Below are 15,000 nucleotides of genomic sequence, written 5' to 3' on the forward strand. Positions count from 1 at the left end.
AATAAAAATAATTGATATCAAAGTACAACTCAAGGAACCATATGACTGCCATCAACATATGGGTTGTTGCTGTAGTCTGTTATAGTGCACTCAACCTGAGATGGACACAAGCGGAGATTGACCAACTCATCTGCACTTCTCGAAAGACAATGAAAATGCATGGTGCCCTCCACCGTAGGACAAGTGTACACAGGCTCTGTCCAGAGAGAGGTAATGGTGAACGTGGGCTGATTAGCGTACTGGGGTGCATCAACAGTGACAGATGAAACATGGCAGAATATTTGGTAAACAACAAAGAAGACCTGCTACAGCATGCTGCTAGTGCCGAAGGAGTTAACAAAAATGGACTTGAGAGTACCCATGAATTACGCACAAGTACAGCGAAAACTGTAAAACCAACAAATTAAGGGAGCATCATTGAGGTGCTCATGGAGGTGGTTCCAGAAAGGTGGCCTTATCATCTCGGCCAAATGTCTTGGAGCACCGAAGGCAGGATATAGTAACCTTTAAGAGGGTCAAACAAGAGTGCCTAATAATCGACTTAGAAGTGCTATGAGATCAACATATCATCATGAAAGAAAGAGAAAAAACTTGATAAATATGGAGACCTGAGAATTGAGATCGGAGCATTGGGTTCAATACCACACAATCTGATAAAACATCCGAAAAGCTTAGAGATACCCTACAATCTAGATGTATTGCAAAAGTCGCCATTACTTGGAACTGCATGCATATTGCATAAAATACTGACTGTCTGTGGTCCTTGGTGTGACTTGAGAAACAGTACAATTCCCTGGAAGATACAATATCTACAATATATAATGAAGAAAAATAGGTTAATTATCCCCTTTCTTGGTCATATACATATATATATACGCACAAACACACACACATATATATATATGTATATATATATGCATATACGTAGGTATATATCTATCTATATATTTATGTATATGTACACACACACACACACACATATATATATATATATATATATATATGTGTGTGTGTGTGTATATGTGTGTGTGTGTGTGTGTATACACATTTAGACATATAGACATATGTACGTGCTAATATAAATATCAGTTTTACTATTGGTATTGTTGTTTTCTTTCGACTTCGCAAAGAACGTGCGGTTTCATATACTCAAAATTTCCATGGTCAGTTAGCGCCAGAGTCTCTTTGTTCTCAGAAGATATGTTTAAAATAGCAAGTATATTCCTCTTCCTAACCCACCAATATAGCACTCCTTAGCTGCGTAAAGAAACTTACTGGATAATATTGTTCTGGGTGTACTGTGCTTGAACGAAAGCACAAGACTGTCATGCCGAGAGAACCTTTATCGTCAGGTCTGCATCAGCTAAGCTGAGGTAAGAAAGGGCATAGAGTTAGCGGTGGAGATGACTTTCTTATTACTTCCGTTGTTGCTGATAGTACTGATATTGTTTCTATTTTTTCTCTTTTCAGTATTTTCTAACCCCAGGTCAGCTCTAATTAAGTACATCTATGATCAAATCGTCCAGACAATGACCGTCTCTCCTAATTTCCAGATAACTTTCAGTGCCTTTCTATATCGAGATTCTCATTTGCAATGTGAGAGGAAAGTAACTGTTATTTCTTGTAGATCAAATGGTCATATAGTAATTCCTCTATGCTGTTATCGAAGTTGATATTGTTGTTTTTATTTATTACTTAGACAAAGGAGATATCAAAAAAGCTCTTTTCATGGTCTCTGTTTTGAGGGGAAGTGTGAAATTTATACCAGATTGGAAACTTACTTTAAATACCTGGAACGGTTAAGTATTGATTCAAGCCATCCAAGTACCATTTAGAGAGATCAGTTACCGTCTTAGAAGAAGAATAGAATCTCAGGTTGCTTTTCAAGGAGTTTCCATCAACCAAATTTCATCGATAGGCTTCGTTTGATCTGAGACTACCATAGAAGATATTTGCTCATGTACCATGAGGGATCGAACCCGTAGCTGTGTAGTTACGTAGCAGATTGTTTATACACAACCATGCATGCACCCAGCTTATCAGTCAAGTGTGTTAGTTTGAGTATACACTCTACCGCTGTTCATTTTGTCATAATGTTAACATTGGGGAATAAAGTTATAGCAGTCTCCATTTTTGGTATTATTGATTATGATACGGGTCGGGTCGTATTTTCTGTTTTCTTCTTTTGTTTAATGTTATCAGCATTGTATATTACTGTGTTTTTTTCTTTAAAACTTAAATGTAACCCTAATGGAAGAAACCCATAAAAATACAACACTATAATCGAGGAATCCGCATCTTTTATACACACCAAGGGCTAACTTATCTAATGTAACTTTATTTAAGACGGTAGTATGTTATTTAAGTGTTATTTGGCTGTTATTTCTAGCCGCTCGATCAGCTATTTTCAAGCCATTTCGTTGCCCCTTCGCATGAATAACTGTTGTTGTTCTCTAATCCTGGTTTAGACTTTCTTTAACAAAGATACCTATGTTCAAATGCGTTGCCTTCATGATAGTCTTGTCACTTAGAATATAATGAGCTACTTTATGTAACGTATCCTTGTTTATTTAAGGGTAGTAGGTTTTAATTTAAAGGAAGAGCGCGCGTCTCTTCCTTGTATGATAATTATGCTCAGATTCTTTCCATTGGTTTATGATGTATATATATATATTGGTGATAGCATTGGTGTTGTTGATTGCAGTCTTGTTGTCGTCATTGCTGCCACTGCTAGTTCTTAAATCGATCAATGTGCAAGACACTTGTTTGTAATTTTGGTATTGTTAATTCTTATTGCTATCCTTATTACAGTCTTCACTACAGAGACTAGTTTATATATTGTGCAGTTGTATGTAACATTTTGTATAGCTAACTGCTGGTATTGTTGACTTGCTGTTGTTGATATTATTTTTGATGTTGATGTTGATGTTTTTTTTAGTGCCACTGGTGGCGGAGGTGGTGGTGCTGTTGTTATTCTCGTCATCTTTATAACTCTCGCATTTGCTTCTGTGAATTGTTTACGTGGCATTATGATCCGTTGTCAGTTGTGACAGATTGCATTACTGTTGTTGTGTTTGTTGTTGTTGTTGTTGTTGTTGCATTTGTCGTGGCTGCTGCATTTGTTGAGGAAGTGAGCGACGTTTTTTTTCTTGCTATTGTCGTAGCACTTTTTCTTGCTAATGCTTTGCTAGCATAGCTATTGCTTTTTCTGTTACAGTTCTGATTGCGTGAACGCTTTTGTCGTTGTTATTGTTGTTGCTGTTATTATTATTTTTATTATTATCATTATTATTGCTGCTGCAGTTGTTGCAAGTATTTTTTTTACTGTTTGTAATAATAATATTGCTTGTTTTGTTTTCAATATTGGCATTACTTCAAAAGCAAGAGAAAGAAAACAAAAATGACATGGCCGTCATTATACTCGCTGCCGCAATTCTTTCAATTCTGAGTTCTAATCCCGCCGAGATCAACTTTGCTTTCAACATGTTCGGGGTCATTTGCATTCCGCCGAAGACGACTTTGCCTTTCATTATTTCGGGGGTCGATAAATTCAGTACCAATTAAACACTGGGGTCGATGAAATCGACTTACACCCTCCTCCAAAGTTCCTGGCCTTGTGCCGAATTTGAAACCAATATTTTCGGAGTCGTTTAAACAAGGTGTCGGTCAGTACTTGTAACGATGAAATCTCCTCAACTTCTGGCCATGCGAATAATTATACATAATTTTTGTACATGTTATGCAGCATCCATTCGAACTCATGTTGACAAAAGATAAACAGGTGCAGGAGTGGCTGTGTGTTAAGTAGCCTGCTCATCAACCACATGGTTCCGGGTTCAGCCCCGCTGCGTGGACTTTGGGTAAGTGTCTTCTAATAAAGCCACGGGCCGACCAAAATCTTGTGAGTTTATTTCGAAGACGGAAACTGAAAGAAGCCTGTTGTATGTATGTATATATATATATATATATCACCGTGATTACCGTGACCGACCAGGCTATCAGATGCTGCTACACATCGCTGTCACAATGGGTTTCGCATTGTTTTAGTCTTCAAATGACACCACCCCGCTGGCTAAGTGAGCAGGCCAATAGAAGAAAGAGAAGAAAGAAATGAGCAGGGATCGTCCCCCACCCCTGCCGGAACCGCGTGGAGCTTTAGGTATTTTCGCTCAATAAACACTCACAACGCCCGGTCTGAGAATTGAAACTGCGATCCTACAACTGCGAGTCCGCTACCCTAACCACTGGGCTATTGCGCCTCCACACACACACACACACACGCATATATATATAATATATATAGATATAAGTGTACATTTAACACAAAGAGAAATTACCCATAATAGGCAATTTCTCTTTGTGTTTAAATGTACACTATTCCATATTGAATAATATGTCTTTTTTTTTTTTTTGTACTTGTTTCAGTCATTTGACTGCGGCCATGCTGGAGCACCGCCTTTAGAGTGGTGAAAGAGTACAGCAGGGATCACCACCTCCTGCCGGAGCCTCGTGGAGCTTTTAGGTGTTTTTTCGCGTCATAAACACACCACAACGACCGGTCTGGGAATCGAAACCGCGATCCTCCGACCGCAAGTCCGCTGCCCTAACCTTTTTATACATGCTAGGCCACTCGTAGTGAAATTTGTAAAAAATTTCTACCCTATATATATATATATCTATATATATATTATATATTATATATATATATATATATATATATAATATTATATATATAGATATAAATATATATATATATATAATATATATATATATATATATATATATAAATGAAAGAATGGAGTCGAACGACGATTTAACAAAATTCCTTTATTCTCGACATATGTTTCGAAGACAGCATATTCCTAATTCCGAAGGAATAAGGGGTGCATTATGCCACCTTCTCATCAGGAAAGACAAGGAACTTATGTCAGCATCATGACGAACAAAAAATTTTAGATGACTGCCTACACGGTGTCCATAGTTGGCACGTAGATTCAACCGTGTTTTCTGACGTGAATTTGCTACCCAAGTATCGGTTAACCGAATTATCCATACTAGAATAATTCATTCAACTACTTATATATATATATATATATATATAATATATATAATAAAAGTACAATTGCAAAGTACAGAACGAGTGAAAATATATAGGAAGGTGGATTTTAAAATGCAGAGGTCTTTTAAAGATGTTTATTGACTTGACTGGTTTCACATTTTAAAAAAGATTATCAAAAGTAAAATGTAAGGCTTCGTGTAGCCTTTTGTTGTTTAAAAAATGGTTATCACAGATGTATCAAAATACCGTGATACAGTCATTCCTTATCATTGTCAAAGACTGGTATTTTAATACATCTGTGATAACCATTTTTTAACACAATAAAGGCTACGTAAAGCCTTACATTTACGTTTGAAAACATTTTTTTTAAATAGTGAAACCGGTCAAATCAATAAACATCTTTAAAAGATCTTTGCATTTTCAAATCCTCTTTCCTATATAAATAAGTGTGTGCGTGCGTGTGTGTGTTGGTGTGTTTACGTCGCCGTAACTTAGCTATTCGGCAAAAGGTCTCGATGGAATGAACACTAGGCTTACAAAGAATAAGTCCTGCGGTAGATTTGTTCGACTAAAGGCGGTGCTCCAAATGACAGGAACAAATAAAAGAATAACAGATTTTAAAAATTTGATCTCTACACAAGAGATAGCGAACATGACTATAGGAAGTTTTCTCAGGCATAGTGGAATAAATTGTTTCCGATAAATCTGTCCAATATGTCATGTTAAAAGTTTTCGGCTGTAATATGAGGCTAGATTAGTATCTCTTTCTAATGAGTTTAACAATCGTTTAGTGGTTCCGTTTTAAGTTTGATATTATTATTATTATTATTATTATTATTATTATTATTATTATTATTATTATTGTTATTATTTATGGGTTTTTCTTCTTCTTTCAAATTTGCTTCCATTTCTTGCCGAGTGTCTTCCCGACTCCTAGGGCAAAGAAACTCATAGTATACATTGGTAGGCCATTAAACTAAATTCACTAGTTCGTTCATTTTTTTTTTTGATAGAAATAAAGTTAAATTAGAATACATGGGTAGTAATAGTTCTCACATCGACAATGCTCTTCTCAATACGTGTGATGTACCAGTTAAGACAATCTTTTGCACTTCTTGCAGGGATGGTAAGCCAGGGATCATTCTCATATAATTTTCGGTTCCCTTCTTGATCATTCCTAGTGCTCCTACGATCACTGGTATTGTAATCGCCTTGAGCTGCCACATTTTCTCAATTTCAACGAGTATTATTATTATTATTTTTATTATTATTATTATTATTATTATTATTATTATTATTATTATTATTATTATTTTATTATTATTAATTATTATCATTGAGTGAGAGAGCAGTTCATGCCATCAAAGTGACACTGGGGTAAAATATACGAAGCCCAATATACCCATCATGACTACCCGTCTGATAAAGGTACACCAGGCACATGCATCACAACCATATGTGCGCGACATGGTGATCTCATATCAAGATAACAGCACATGACCTTGCAGGTGGAGCCCAGTTGGAATTTTCTCCAGGTTGAGTAGCCCATCCCGCTCAAACGGTCCCTGAATAAGGGTTGTTTAAGGATGTTGAAAGAACCACCCATGTTTTCCAGAGGTGAACTATTCAAAACCCCAAGAATCCCTCTCAACACATGGCTATGATGCTCCCCCACTACTTCTGCTCGTGATCAGAGATGCACATATCGTCAGCCACTAAGGGACATGCTCAACTGGTTAAGGTCAAACAACTGACAAGCAAATCTGTGGTATTGAGCAGAATATTTGCTGTAGCCCATCTTTTATACCAAGACAAAACAATGTACATGATAACACTTCCAATCAGTTAAGATCAGAAGCCATGAGAGCCACTGCCTGGTACTGCATCAGGGCATTTATTATTATATTATTATTATTATATTATATTATTATATTATTATTATTATTATTATTATTATATTATATTATTATTATTATTTTTGCTGCAGTTGTTTTTATTACTGGCTTTCTTATTGCTATTTAATTGCTGGAAATGATGCTGCTTGTGATGATAATGATGATGATGGCAATGATGACGATGCCAATGATAATAAAAGGGGATGACCACGATTATTGTAGAGTTGGAATTGGTGCTGTGTAATTTAAAAAGTGTTGGTGACGGCGGCGATGGGAAAGGTGTGATGGTGGTGGATGGTGTAGGGCATATTGTCTGATATTTTGATGAAGACGGTGGAGACCAGGACGGCGGCGAGTAATTATCCTGAAAAATCGAAATGGCGATGACGATGGCGGGGATGATAACAATGATAATGAAGACAACATCATCACCACTGCCACAAACACCACCACCACCACCACACAAGCACCACCACCACCCACACCACCACCGCCGCCGCCAACGTCACCATCACCACCACCACCACCACCACCGCCAACGCCGCTCCCACCACCGCCAACGCCGCTCCCACCACCGCCAACGCCGCTCCCACCACCGCCAACGCCGCTGCCACCACAGCCACCACCGCCACCACCACCACCAACACCACCCCCAACACCACCATCACCACCACCACCAAACAACACACCACCACCAACAAAACACCACCACTACACCACCACCAAAACAACCACCACACCACCACCACCACACCACCACTACCACCACCACACACCACCACCACCACCACCGCCGTCACCCTCGCCAAAGCCACCACCACCACCACCACTACCACCACTACCAACACCACCACCACCACCACCGCCACCACCACAACCACCACAACCAGCACCAGCACCAGCACACCACCACCACCACCACCACGACAACCACCACAACAACACCAACAACACCATCGCCACCGCTGCCATGTTAATAATGTTTTGGTAGTTTAGTCTATATTGTGTCAGTTCACTTTTCAAACTATTGTTTCTGCAACTGGGATTTTTTTTCCCCATGTTGATGTGATGTCTGCTATTGTTGCTGCTTGTTATTGCTGTTGTTGCTATTGTTATTGTTATTGTTGTTTTTGCCGATGTGGATAGCTCTATTCATTTATTGCCTACGATGGTATTGATATTGCTGTTGTTATTGTTGTTGATATTGATGCCTTTTGTTATTGCTACTGGTGTTGCTGTTTTATATGCTATTGTTATTGACAGTTGATGCTATCTTCGTTATTGTTGCTGTAGTTGTTCTTATTGACTTTCCTTGTTTTGTTATTCTACTCCTTGGGAAGACCTATTCAGTAGCGCAGAAAGCTATGCGTGCACACATGAACAAACACACGTATATGTAATTGCTTTACACTTTTAAAAAATCATTTATTTATAAACGTTTTCTTTTTATTTTCTATCATTCTGTTTTTCAACATTTTTTTTCAGTTCTTTATTTTATTGAAGAATACTCCGTTCAAACAAACACCATTCTTTCGTTCTCTTCTTGTTTCACTTTTTACATTCATTCTTTATTTGGCTGATACATTCATTGATCCAGTCGACATTCATTTATATGTTTATTGGTTTTCATGTAAGTAATTTTCATCATTAATACAGTTATACATAAATACATACACATCTACATACATACATACATATGTATGTGTCTGAGTGATTGTGTAAATACCTATCTCTCTCTCCCTCTGTATCCCCCACCCCCACATGCACACACACATACACCATATATACATATATATGTATGTCTATATATATATATATATATATATATATATATATATATATATATATATATCTATATATCTATATATCTATATATATATATATATATATATATATATATATATATAATATATATATATAATATATATATATATATATATATATAAGCTATATATATATATTTATATACATTTATATACATATACATGTATATTCACGTCTGTCGTGTATTTATGCCCCCATAACCTATCGGTCCGGCGATGGCAACTATAGAATAAGTATCAGGATTACAAAATAAGTCCTGGGATCGATTTGTTTGATTAACACCCGTTAAAGGCGGTGCTCCAGTATGGCCTTAGTCAAATGCCAGAAACAAGAAAAAAAAAAAATACTACATATAGTTGCAGGCATGGCTGTGTGGTAAGAAGCTTGGTTCCACATGGTTCCAGGTTCAGTCCCCCTGCGTGGCACCTTGGGCGGGCAAGTGTTTTCTACTATAACCTCGAGTGGCCAAAACGTTTGTGAGTGGATTTGGTAGATCGTCGGAAAGAAACTTAATATATATATAATATATAAATATATATAATATCTATATATATATATATATATTTATGTGTGTCTGTGTTTTTCCACCCGACTTCGCTTGACAACCGATGCTAGTGTGTTTATGTCCCCGTAACTTAGCGATTCGGACTAAAGAAGCCGATAGAATAAGCACTAGGCTTACAAAGAATAACTCCTGGGGTCGATATGTTCGACTAAAACCCTTTAAGGCGGTGCTCAAGCATGGCTGCAGACAAATGACTGAAACAAGTAAAAGAATAAAAGATTGTGTGTGTGTGTGTATTTGACGTAATTACTTTTTATCACAGTTAATCATGTTACTTGTAAACGAGCGATCATCGGATGAACTGATGTTAATTCTCGGTATTTCGAATGCTTTATATACTATGGTATTATTTTCTTCCTTTCTCTTTAGTCATTTTCCTCAACCATTTTGTACAATTCGTTTTCTAAGAGACTTTCCTTGGTTGCCGTCATTTTGCATTTAGCATTTCGTCACTCATTCTCTCATCACTGGTCGAATTCGAAATGAATTTATTCAACTTATTCCTTACATGCTTATCATGTTATATTAACAAGTTCGTTGTTTGGCTTGTCTTTGTAATAACAACTTGTTTTGCTAAAATCGTTTATGAGTTTAACGCTTTTCATTGACTAAGTCAATGATTGCCTTGTCTCCGATTATTGATTCCGTAATTATATCCTGTTTTGCTAAGACTGCGTATGTCGTCATCACTTTCCATTGAAAAGTTCATCGGTTATTTTATTTCTAACTGTTTATTATGTCATCATATCCTGTTTTCTAAAGTAATTTTATTTCTATATAACTTTTCATTGGGCAAAACATTAGTTGAATTGTTTTATTCAACCCACAATTAATTAAGCGATCATATTCAGTTTGACTACATTTGTAATTATGTTTCTTTTAATGTGTGCAAAATCGCTATTCTTATATTAGATTATACCAGGGAATAATCGGCTCGTGTCTGTTTTATATTCCTGTCTATAAATTGTTATTCTTTTATGTATGTCTCTTTGCTTTGTTCTTCCATTTGGATTGGTATCGTTGTCTGTTTATTGGTTTTTCTGATGTGTTTGCGTATTTTTTGTGTCATAGAACTGCTTGGACTAATTTTCAAAAGTCTCTTTCTCCCGGAATCTTCAACGTAATATCACCAGTGTCAGATGACATGTTTGCTGCTGAATAGCTGTAAAGAATTTGCATTGTAAAAAGACCATATGCTCGAACATCTAGCGCTCATTATTCATACTACTATTGTGTAAATCAACTCGTGACAGCTCTATACATCCATGCAAATATTCCAAGAGTCTCTGAAGTTCTTGTGTGTATATTTGTTTTGAGTGGATAGTGTTGCACAGCACCGAACACACTATTCAGCTCAGTCAGCTATGAAATTAGTGGCACAAGAGAGGTTGAGATGATCAGAAACCTGCGGCAATTCTATTGTTTTATGCGAGGATTATCTTACGAGAATTAGGTGTCCCTCACTCAAAGAGCTTCACATGGTAGTTAACGCATAGTTGTGACTCTAACAGGTGTTACTACTCCGGGTCAGAGTAGACAGAGAAACAAAATGACTAAGAGGTGGTCCCTGGGAATTCTGTACGAAATCTCATCTCCTGGATGCAGTTTAAAGTCATACACAAGACTTACTAATATACATATATACATAAAATACATACATAGCTATATATATTATATATATATATATATGTGATGTGGATTGTGTGTGTGTTGTGTTTATATATATGTATATATTATATGTATATATATATGTATATATATATATATATATATATATATAAATATATGTATATATATATATATATATGTGTGTGTGGTGTGTGTGTGTCTGTATCTGCATATATACATATATAATTGAAAACCAAGAGGAGAAGTGAGATTTATTCACATCCAAAATATTTTTATTAAAAAGTTTTCTACAGCATATATAACAATGACCAACATATTTCTACTGCAGTAGCTGCACATTGCTCTTCATACAATTATGCATCCTAGTCGCAGCTCTGAATAGTAACAAGGAAGTACCCAACAAGTACATGTTTAAGCTTGCGTACCATGTAATTGAACTGCTGTAATATATATATTATTTATTTAAAGTTTATCCAAAGGACACACGATATGTCTTTAAGTGCTATTGATAGATTTGTATTTTGAGAAATATGTCAAAGAGATTCAACAGTCACAAAGCACATACCATTACGAACTAAAAAAAACCTGACCAAGAGAAAAAACACTAAAGAAACCTAAGAAAGCAGCATATAGAACTTGCGGAAGGTTAAAGAACGGGAAACGGAAAACAGAAAACGGAAAATGAAAAAGTAAAAGCTAAAATCACAAAGTAAAAATATAAAAATGTAAAAGAGTTACCCTACTTAGACCTAAAATTATAAGGTTAGAAATATATTATATATTTTTGGTGATCAATCTATCATGGAAAAGTACATAATATATATATATATATATATATACAAATTGAGATAGGGGTTGTAAATGCAACCCTCCATGGGATAACATATATCCAATATACTGCTAGTGAAGTACCCAACAAAGTTAATACATAAATGTTAAGGATTGCGATGCAATCAATTCATTTACTGTATATATGGGCAAAGGTAAAATGATTTTCCACAGATTACTAGATGTATTTCTCCATTTTCTTATCTTGTATATATATATATATATATATATATATATATATATATATTATATAAACAATGAGATAGGGGTTGTAAATGCAACCCTCCATGGGATAACATATATCCAATATACTGCTAGTGAAGTACCCAACAAAGTTAATACATAAATGTTAAGGATTGCGATGCAATCAATTCATTTACTGTATATATGGGCAAAGGTAAAATGATTTTCCACAGATTACTAGATGTATTTCTCCATTTTCTTATCTTGTATATATATATATATATATATATATATATATATATATATATATATATATATACGAGGGTGTACCTAAAAGAAACCAGAATTCTGTAATATTATTAAATTCACTCAGTTTTACATGTTTAAACATTTATCGCCTTCAAAATATTCACAATTTGAAGCAATGCATCGGTCGAAACGGGTTTTCCGCTGTTAGAAGCATTGCTTGAACTCTTACGAAATGATGTCATTTAACTCCTTCATCGATTTTTGTCCACGTCTTCTACATCTGCAACTTCCGTAGTACCATCTTTCGTCACCAGTGATGACCTTCGACAACAGGTCCGGATCAATTTCCAACTTTTCTTTCAGTTCACGATACGCATTCAGTCATGACTGCTTTTGATCTTCTGTGAGCAAGCGAGGCACAAATTTTACTGCAACTCTTTTCATTTGCAATACCCCGGTTATAATTCGTTGCCACGAGTTCCAGGACACACCAGTCATATAAAGGAGTTTGTCAATTGTGCGGTCCGGGTCTCCAAGATCTGTTCATGAAATTTCATGATGTTTTCATTCATTCGGGTGGTCGACGGTGACCCTGAATGTGGTTGGTCTTCAAGCAACAAATGACTATTCCTAAAGCATGAAAACCACTCGTTAACTTGTGTTATGCACATTGCCGTGACTTTGTAAGTTGTTTGAAGCATGACAATATTTAGGTTGCCCTTTTCCCCAGCAGAAAACAGAATTTCATGGAAGCGCGCAGTTCCTTCGTTTCCGCTATCGCAAAATATTGATGATCAAGGGAAATCACTATAAATTATAAAACCTACCACATGGATATATATATATATACTTTTATATTCATTTACTCATTTATTTATTTGAGTCATTATGATTGAAGTAATGCTGGAGCATATACATATGTGTATAATGCTCGAAATGAGGAATAGATATACATCCGAGAACAGACGAAATGTCGTTTCTCGGTGTTTACTTGTTCTGCTTTCCTTTTTCTCTTTCGTTGTTTACGTTGTTTACCAATCTTAAGCAAAGGCAGTCACATTACCTAATGAAGCTCCTAACTAAGGCAAAATTCAACATGAACAAACAGGATAAAACATTCACAGTATCCAAGTGTAATGATACAAGATGTGGAACGTGTCAATACATGCAGACTGGTAGATCCATCAAAACAAAAAATGGACAGATTTTCGTAGACATGAAGTGCAAAAGCAGAAATTTAATCTACTACATTAAATGCCATAACTGCGAGGAACTAAATATTGACGTGACAGGGAATGCATTATTGGAACGCTCATGAGTCCACAGACAACAAATCCGAAATACTAATGTTGGCCAAATTCCATTGAGCAAACATATAGAAACATGTGGTCAGAAAATGTTGCTTATTTTTTTTTTCCCACTAGCTACATGACACAACTAAGGCTGGGAGAAAGATAAAAGAAAAATGTTTTATCAAAATGTTGAAACCTGTTCTGAACGGAAATAAGAACAATTGGTATAAGAACCAGTTAATGATATAGATTAAAAAGTATCGTTACAAATTACAGAAGACTCCACCAACTGAAATAAAAACGATCGAAACTAAGTTTGCTCACTCATAAAACCAGTACATGTAAACCGCTAGCTAACTGATTAAAATTAAGGCGGGATATATGCCAGTAATGTTGGTGCGCCCGGTGAACCGTGACTTTTAAGAGGATGCGAATTGGTCAAAATCGTATTCGAAAAATTCAGCTTGCTGGAGCCTTCTAAGAGGTATTAAAAGGAAGATGTCAGTCATTTTATTACAGTTGTCAAGAAATCAACTGCCATTTAAATACATTTTGAAATCTGATAATTACTACGAAGTTTATGAATATTATACAATATTTTTTTTATGTTTAACATACTTTCACATTATGAAAATGTTTTTCAAAAATACAATAATAAAAAACACGGAAACCAGACCGTATTTTAACTTTATTGAATTCATATATCATTCTATACATATCAACACAAATTTTGAATACATACATACTTACATACACACATACATACACACATACATACATACACACACACATACACACACACACACCACACACACACACACATATATATATATATATATATATATGTATGTATATATATATACATATGTATATATTTATGCATACGTACATATATATATACATACACACACACACACACAAACATATATATATATATATATATATATACATATATACATACATACATATATATATAATTTTGATAAGGGAGTCAATGGATCTGCTTCAGGAATTCTGCAGGGTTTGTTGAGCTTACAAGGAATGATGGAAACGGAAAACAGTTATATTTAGTGAAGACGGTTTTACAAATTCATAACGAGCAGCCTGCACAAATGATTTGTTTAATGTGATCAAATGTTTGATTTGTGCATTAGCCTCCTACATCAAATCGACTCACTGCGTGAAATCGACGCTGCCGGAACAGATGCACGGTATACCGGACGTCAAGCATCGAAGTGATCGGAGAAGATCGTGAGAAGAAATGTTTTGCTTAAGAACACAACTCACCATCCGCTCCAGGGATTTGATATATGATCGTGTGATCGTGAATACAATACTCTAACCTTGATAATTCCCTGTGTATGTAGCTAGCATTTTCTCTATGCCAATATAATGCAATAATGTGTCTCCATCGAGAAACAATATTGATCAGGATTCACTTAAGATGGTTAGTCCACAGTGTAAGTTATAAAAAAT

At 35.6% G+C, this 15,000-nt stretch overlaps 1 protein-coding gene across 1 annotated transcript in view; it reads right to left on the bottom strand.

Annotated features, from left to right (window-relative positions):
* Window positions 1–15,000, bottom strand: part of LOC115214417 (pyrokinin-1 receptor) — a 384,104-nt gene that overhangs the window by 368,227 nt on the left and 877 nt on the right. The gene's annotated exons all lie outside the window — the stretch shown is intronic.

The sequence above is a fragment of the Octopus sinensis genome, linkage group LG1 (assembly GCF_006345805.1).
Source record: "Octopus sinensis linkage group LG1, ASM634580v1, whole genome shotgun sequence".
In the NCBI taxonomy this organism is placed as follows: Eukaryota; Metazoa; Mollusca; class Cephalopoda; order Octopoda; family Octopodidae; genus Octopus; species Octopus sinensis.